Source organism: Lissotriton vulgaris, chromosome 4_1 (assembly GCF_964263255.1).
Source record: "Lissotriton vulgaris chromosome 4_1, aLisVul1.2, whole genome shotgun sequence".
In the NCBI taxonomy this organism is placed as follows: Eukaryota; Metazoa; Chordata; class Amphibia; order Caudata; family Salamandridae; genus Lissotriton; species Lissotriton vulgaris.
In genome coordinates, this window is record NC_141691.1 from 1,951,878,400 (window position 1) to 1,951,885,640 (window position 7,241).

The window sequence follows — 7,241 nt, forward strand, 5'->3', positions numbered from 1 at the left end:
GGTGGATTCCTAATGGTAAAAAACGAAATGATTGCTATGAGAACTATGGTAATGCAAAATCGTCTTGCACTTGATAATATATTAGCAAAAGAAGGAGGAGTTTGTGGAATTTTGAAGGTACAGCATTGCTGTACATACACTCCAGGTAAAAGTCAAAATATTGAAAAGTATATTACAAATATTACGGAATTGCATAGAGAAATTGAACCACTGGAGGTTGATGGTATTCTTGATTGTTTTGGTAAAAGTTTAACAGCAATTAAACATTGGTTTCAAGAAATAGATAGTTCAATTATAGGTAAAATACTAATTCCAGTAACAGTAATAATACTAGTCATTTTAATGATAAGGTTATGTTGTATATATAGAAAAAGAAGGAATGTTAGAAAGTCATTAAAGAAGATGATCAAGGAGAAAAGAGAAAGAGAAAAAGGTGATATAGAATGGAAGAGTTTCAAGAAAAGATTTTGAAAGAGACAAGAGAAAATTATGCTAAAGTATAGACATACTAATCTGAAGAATTTGAAACATGTTTCAGAGATAAAATTTTCAAAATTTTGGGTGGTATTTGGTGATAAATCACCAAAGGGGGGAGTTGATGGAGTGAAGTGGAAAAGCAAAATTTAGCATACCCCTTGTGAAGTCATACTTCAATAACAGTAACTAGTACTAATGGATTGCCATGTATGACTAACCAACATAGAATAAGAAATGCACCTACACGAATACACGCAGGAAATTAATCTTGCTTATGTTGTAACTATAATCAACTAATTATGTGATTTTGTCATGTTTAAAACTAATGAGCAGCTTTAAGATAATGGAATGCGGCCTAAATGTGCTTTTGTTTATGTGTTTTTGTGACAAAACGCGAGATTAAAGTAAGTATATCGTGTTTAAATGTAGCTATTTGCTAGGTAATTATTAACAGGGAAAACCTTAGTAAGGGGGAGGTAAACAGAAGGGCTAAATGATTTAAATTAACATTAATTTGTGTTTGTTTCTATGATAGTTCCCATTTTGACTCGTGAGGCCTAAAAGAAAATGGAGTCACTCGATTATTGTGGTCACAAAAGAAGTGCGCATGTGTAAACAAAGCCCGAGTCTGAATGCGAGCTGCTTGTGCCTGGAGTGACTATAGTTCAAGGACGGACTGGCCTGGAAGTATAGATGGCTGCCAAAAAGGATGAGCACAATGGTTCTGAACGTGAGAGGATCTCATGAAGTTGCTAGTTGAGAACAGGACTAGGCCGGACATGGCCCAAAACAAAGACTCTTTTAAAATCTAGCTGACGGAAGAAAAAGTAATAATGAAATGACGAAATGATTCTCATCCACCCCAAAATTGTCCAATCAGAACTCGTATTTAGTTTAAGATTTACATTTTTAGATAGATAGAGCTAGTGAAAAAGGTATGAAAAGTGCTGATTTTACTGAAGAAAAAACCTCTTGTCAATTTCCTCCGAAGATGCTGCCGGAATGCTGATTTTTCCTGATATGTAAGAACTTGCCTAACTCTGTTTTCTTTTTACAGGGAAATGCACTTTATCTGAGAGTCTGGTTAGGGATGTTAGGGAAATAGATGATTAGTTCGGGAACTATCTGTCTTTTGCTAACACTTGATATATAAAATAATGAAATATCTATCATGGAGTTTTTCTTAAATAACTGATGTCAGTTTGTTCTGAATTTAAATCCTTATGTCTAAATGTCGATTTTTCTGAAATAAATAAATATAATTGAGATTAATAAAACTTAGACATGCTGGAGTTGCTATTAATAAAAATTAGATAAATAGAGAATCAAGCTGGTCTTGAGTTTTCCTACGCCTAATTTGTTACTAGCAGATCCATTGACTTCAATCGTGGTGTGTCTAAATAAATGTTGAATTTATGAAAACCATGGTAAACACATCTAAACTGCAGGTGTAAGTAGTATAAAATATGAAAATTAGTTTTAGATACTCCACTATGATACAGTCGCTCTTCTCTGAATTTCACTGATCTTTGAAGTAGAGTCTAAGTAGATATTGAATGATTGACAGAGTTATGGGCCCACTGATTGAGAATATGTTAGAAAATATACTTCAGGGAAAAGTGATATGGTTTTAGAAAATATTTCCTGAGGAGCGCTGCATCACATCATGGTCATTGTGTTCTCAACACAGGGATGAAAAGTCACTATTCACTCTCTATGGAACGCATACAGATTAGCAATTCTGACAGAAACCAAAAAATTTTGCAACATTCTAATTACCATGAAATACTGCAGCTCCGCTCCTGAAATGAGAGAAAGGGAAAATAAAACAGCTAACACTGAGCATTTTGTTTTAACATGTAATTGCAATTTAATACCAGTTACTAAAACTGAGGCATATATTAACTATGGCTAACTTAATATGACCATCACACTTTATAAAAGCATGTGTGCAGTGCAAATTAGTAAATGTGTTATGCTAAATGAAAAATGAAAAATAATGACAGAGCTTCACAAGTTCTGTCTTAAATCTACCGGTATTCAATACTGTGCTCTGTCATGTAACATTTTAAATTGGAGAATATATATCAGTCAAAAACTTGGGAAAAAATACGGGGCAGACCACAGCTTCGGAAACAAAAAATCTTTGGGAAGGGGACAGGTATTTAATACGGTATAGGAGTTAAGTGTTTCTGTATTGTACCAAGGAGCACTGAATTATTATGCTTTGCTTAGGAAGATGACAGACCTTAGGAGTACTTCCTCCGTGTCTGCTTGTTTTTTTCATTTATTGGATTTTCCATGGTTCCAAGGAGACAGCAATTTCCTGTTCTTCACCTTCCTTTTGGGTGGATGCTGACAATAACAATTGCAAAGTATTCCGTACTTTCCAATGGGTTCATAATACAAACCAATATCGGCTAGTCCCACATTACGAGTACCTGGAGGCACCACACTCAGACTTTAGTGTAGGGTTGTGTATTTTGGCCTGTTATTTAAGCAAAAGGGGTAGAATGAGCATGTGGAGGGTGTTTGTAAGATGACCGCTAATCTGTCACTCTTCTGCTCGTGTCTTAGCATTCAGGAGAAAACTATGTATACCAACCTCTCCTTTTTGATGCCTGGAGGAAGTCGTCGTTATCGGAGCAGCGTTGGAGCGGTAGGGTACGTTTAAAGATCCTTTCTGGGTCTGAAAGGCATTATTTTCACAGAAACTCATGGCTCCCCAAGTTGGGCCATTTTCTCCTGCTTTGGGCGAACATGGTGTGCACCTCAGAGGAAAGAGAGATGGCTTACTGAAATCGAGCTCTGGAAACCCTTCACTTCTTTTACGGCTGGACGGGACGGTACTGGAACTTAATTTATCAATTTTCCTTCTATTTCTCCACAAACAAAGAGATGTTCCCTCAGGGTATTTGCTATAGATGCAGGGTCTACTTGTTTTTCCTTCAAATGCCTACACTTACTAGAAGTATTTCTGTGAGGACAGGGATGCATTTTTTACTTTTGTCCCTCCTTAAAGGAGTATCAATCTTTTATCCACTTCACAAGTTGGAGTTAGGCGATGCTATCTCATTTATAGTCATGCATGCAGCATTGGGGTCCTCTACAATGGATTACCAATTCTCTACAAAAACCTTTGCTTCTCCCACCCCATCACCACTAACACAAGGAATCAAAGGGTTAAAAAGGATCTGATTTCTCCCACAAAATCGCTGTTGCCCTTTACTTTGGAGGATATAATGGATGAGCTTAAGAATCTGAAGCTATTGGTGGTTTAGACAGGCACCACTCTACAAGGAATTTAAAAAGAATGGTTCAATTTGGAGTCTAGAGTTTCAGAAGTTGTATAAAGAATTAGTGACGCTCAACATGTAATGACCAAAGTAGATTTTTTTTTGTCTAAGGAAGTTATTATAATAAAAACTCAAACAGAGGACTTAAGAAATTGAAACAGGTGTAATCATTTACGAATTGATGGTATTTCTGAAGGAACTGAAGGGTCTGATAGAATTACCTTCTTTAAGACTAACATTCCCAAGATTATTGGTTTGAAGGATTGGTTCTGAACTCAACATTCAAAGAGCTAACCGTTTCGGTTCCTTGTCCACATTGAAGTCTACCAGCGGTCTTCTATGAGGTGTCACGGCAGTTTTTCTACAATATTCAGACTTCATGAAAGCCCTTACAGCAGTAAAATAATTAAAACCGATGCTATGGGCCAGGTCACAAGATGTGGTCTCATACATCCTTGCTTCTTCAAGGTCACATTTAAGAACAAAATGTTTACTTTTGACAATCCAGAGGATCTCAAGCAGTTTATTCATCTTTACAAAGGAGAAGTTATAGAACTTGGAAAAATGTATATATTTTGTTCCCACAGATTAGCAACCACGTTTAATTTATTTTCTGTTCTTTGTTTAGAGGATCCCATGTACTGTTCTTTATTGGATCTCACTCTCTTTTTTCCCTAACAGATGAATTTTTGGTCCATGAAGTCTGGATTACTGTGTTATCTGTTCCTGTGTCTGTAGGTTTTCGTTGCTCCAGCCTCCAACAGTGTCTTGCCTCGATCTTTGTTGGCAAATCTCTATGTTATATATTTATTTGGAAATACAGTTCCCTACCTTTCTTTATGGTCTACCCGAGTGATACTCAAAGTACAGCCTGGAGGCTGCATGCATCCTTCCTGACCTCTACATGTGGCCGCAGCAGCAGCACTGGGCGTAAGGTGTGGCACAACGGCTAGGCCGACTGACTCCGGAATCTGGGGATCATGGTTCGATCCCCTGCACCGGCAGTAGATTAGCCCAGCACCATGTGACTCTGGGCAATAGCTTGCTTAATCTTCTCGACAGCCCCCAGCGCCTAGAGACCCTTACGGGTGATTGTGCGCTTTACAAATGTGGATTATTATTATTATTATACTGATTCAGCACTAACATAAAGCAAGCATTTGCAATGCAATATGTCTTGCATTTGCAAGAGTTTAGGGTATTGGCATTGTAAATGACAATGCCTTTTATTTATCAGTTTTTAAAAACCAACACAAATAAAAAAAGGCATTGTCATTTACAATGCCATTAGCTCAAACTCTTGCAAATGCGAGACCTATTGCATTGCAAATGCTTGTTTTGTATGCAGTGTAGTGATGATATTTATATAGCTGTTGCCATTTGCATGGCCTTGCAGCACTGGTTAACCAGAAAATAGGAAATAGGTTATGCGGGAGGAGAGACAAGAGTAATATGCTGGCTGAACTAAAAAAAGTAACAACATTTTGGAAATAGCATGCACTCATAGGGAATGCAAGATTAAGTAAAGCATGTGAAATGTAAGAAGGAACCAGATAGTTACCTCAACGTTTTCACAGTTATTATTCATCATAAAATTTTGAAGGTTTGGCTGTCGAGTTTGAAGCTCGTATGTGTTGCTGAAAGTGAAACTAAAAGCCCAGAATAGAAAATGCAGAGGTGCAAGTCCAGCGCTGGCATAAACGCTGTTTTAGCAGTCTTCCATAACAGACAGCAGTAGTTGGGAGCGTTTTTCACTCGTTCACAGGGCCGGACTGGGAACGAAAACTGGCCCTTGCAAAGTGCTCGGCCGGTCTCCCCGCCCTCAGGGGTTGTGTGTGCCGCCAAGTCCGAGCTCTTTGCCAGGGCCGGTTTTCGGCCGATTTTGTTACAGGGCCGATTTTGCAGCTATGCTGCAAAAATGGCCCTGTAACAAAAATGGCCCCCAGGGGCCCCAAACCGGCCCTCTCTCGTGCGGCCCACCAGGGAATTGCCCGGTGCCCGCTAAGGCCAGTCCGGCACTGCTCGTTCAGTAGCATTACAACTTTCAGAGGCCAGCAGAGAAACTCTGACACAGATCAGGTCTATGTAGCTGTCAGGGGCTGCTGATACTTTGGGGGGGGGCAGATGTCATTGTTTTGTGCTGAGTACACGTGTTATTTCAGAACTGAGAGCAGCGTCGGGAGGAAGACCCTGCGTGGTTTCACTTTCCGACTTCGCCAATCCACGAGGTACAATGCCTGGGAGGATGCCCGGGGACCTTTGAGAAGTAGCCAAGGAGCAGGGAAAAATGGAGTGTTAAATTCCATCGACGTAGAGACAAGATAAAATCGGGGACGATCGGGTGGCCACAGGAGGTCTGAACCCTAGAAAGGGCAGGAAGGAGAAGATCAGGAGACGGACAGTTAAGGAGAAGATCGAACACCGTCCGCCAGACTGCTTCATTGTATCAATTGTCTTGTGATTGCAGTGGATTGAAAGGTACTTACCCCACTTCACGTGACTCTCGAGCTGCACATCCCTTCATGCCTCAATTACCTCACCAGCCCACTTGGACCTAGAGTGCCAAGAGGCCCAGGAACTGGCGAACACGGCACTATTAAAACAATCCCTTGGCTGGAAAACCAACAGGAGAGCCCTTATAGCAACATGCATAGTGTAAATACAAGACTTATGGTACTGGAATGCTGGCCGTCAAATTCCCGGCTGCTTACTGCAGGCACAACGTGCTTTTCTTACATTCAAACACGGTGTGCCTGCAGTAAGAGAAAGTTAAGGAAGTAAATAGTGCTCACAGACTAAATTGAAGGCGGTGTTGTGCAGCTGTAGGAGCACTGTCTGAACAGAGGAGGGCCAGCGCCATGTGTGTGCCAACAAAAAAAAAAACACAAGCTACACAAAGGGCATGGATGGGGGAGGAGGTAACAATGGAGATATCTGTAATTAACACAGGGCGTGCATCGTGCAGGTCCCTGCGAGAGGTGGGAGGGGCAAGGGGGTGATATTTAAAAGTTAAGCCAACGGCAAAAGTAAAAGCACGCACAGCACGCTGCAAATACGGCCAGCATTGCTAAAGCTGGCTTCCCACAGGTGCTCTTTAAATCTAATTAGGCAAAGGGTTTACCAGAAGGGCTAATGCAGGCAATATCGAAAGGACACAAGTAAAAGGTCCAGTTGCCATGGGAGGGTACAAAGGGAGACAAGGCGGTATGAAGGAGGGACTAACAAGCCTGTTTACAAATCAGACGCCTGCATTTATGAATGACACTGACACAAGCCAATGGCAAATATGGCCAGAGAGTGGGCAGAGCTTCCATTACATACTCCACTACAACAAGTCTCCCCTAGAGCAGCGCATGCGTGCTGACTCTAGGCTCGACCTATAAATGTTAAATATGCAGCAAGCACTTATTTAAAGGTTAATTGCAGTTGAACAAAAGGAAGTAATTAGGCCTTTAACTTTTGGAACAC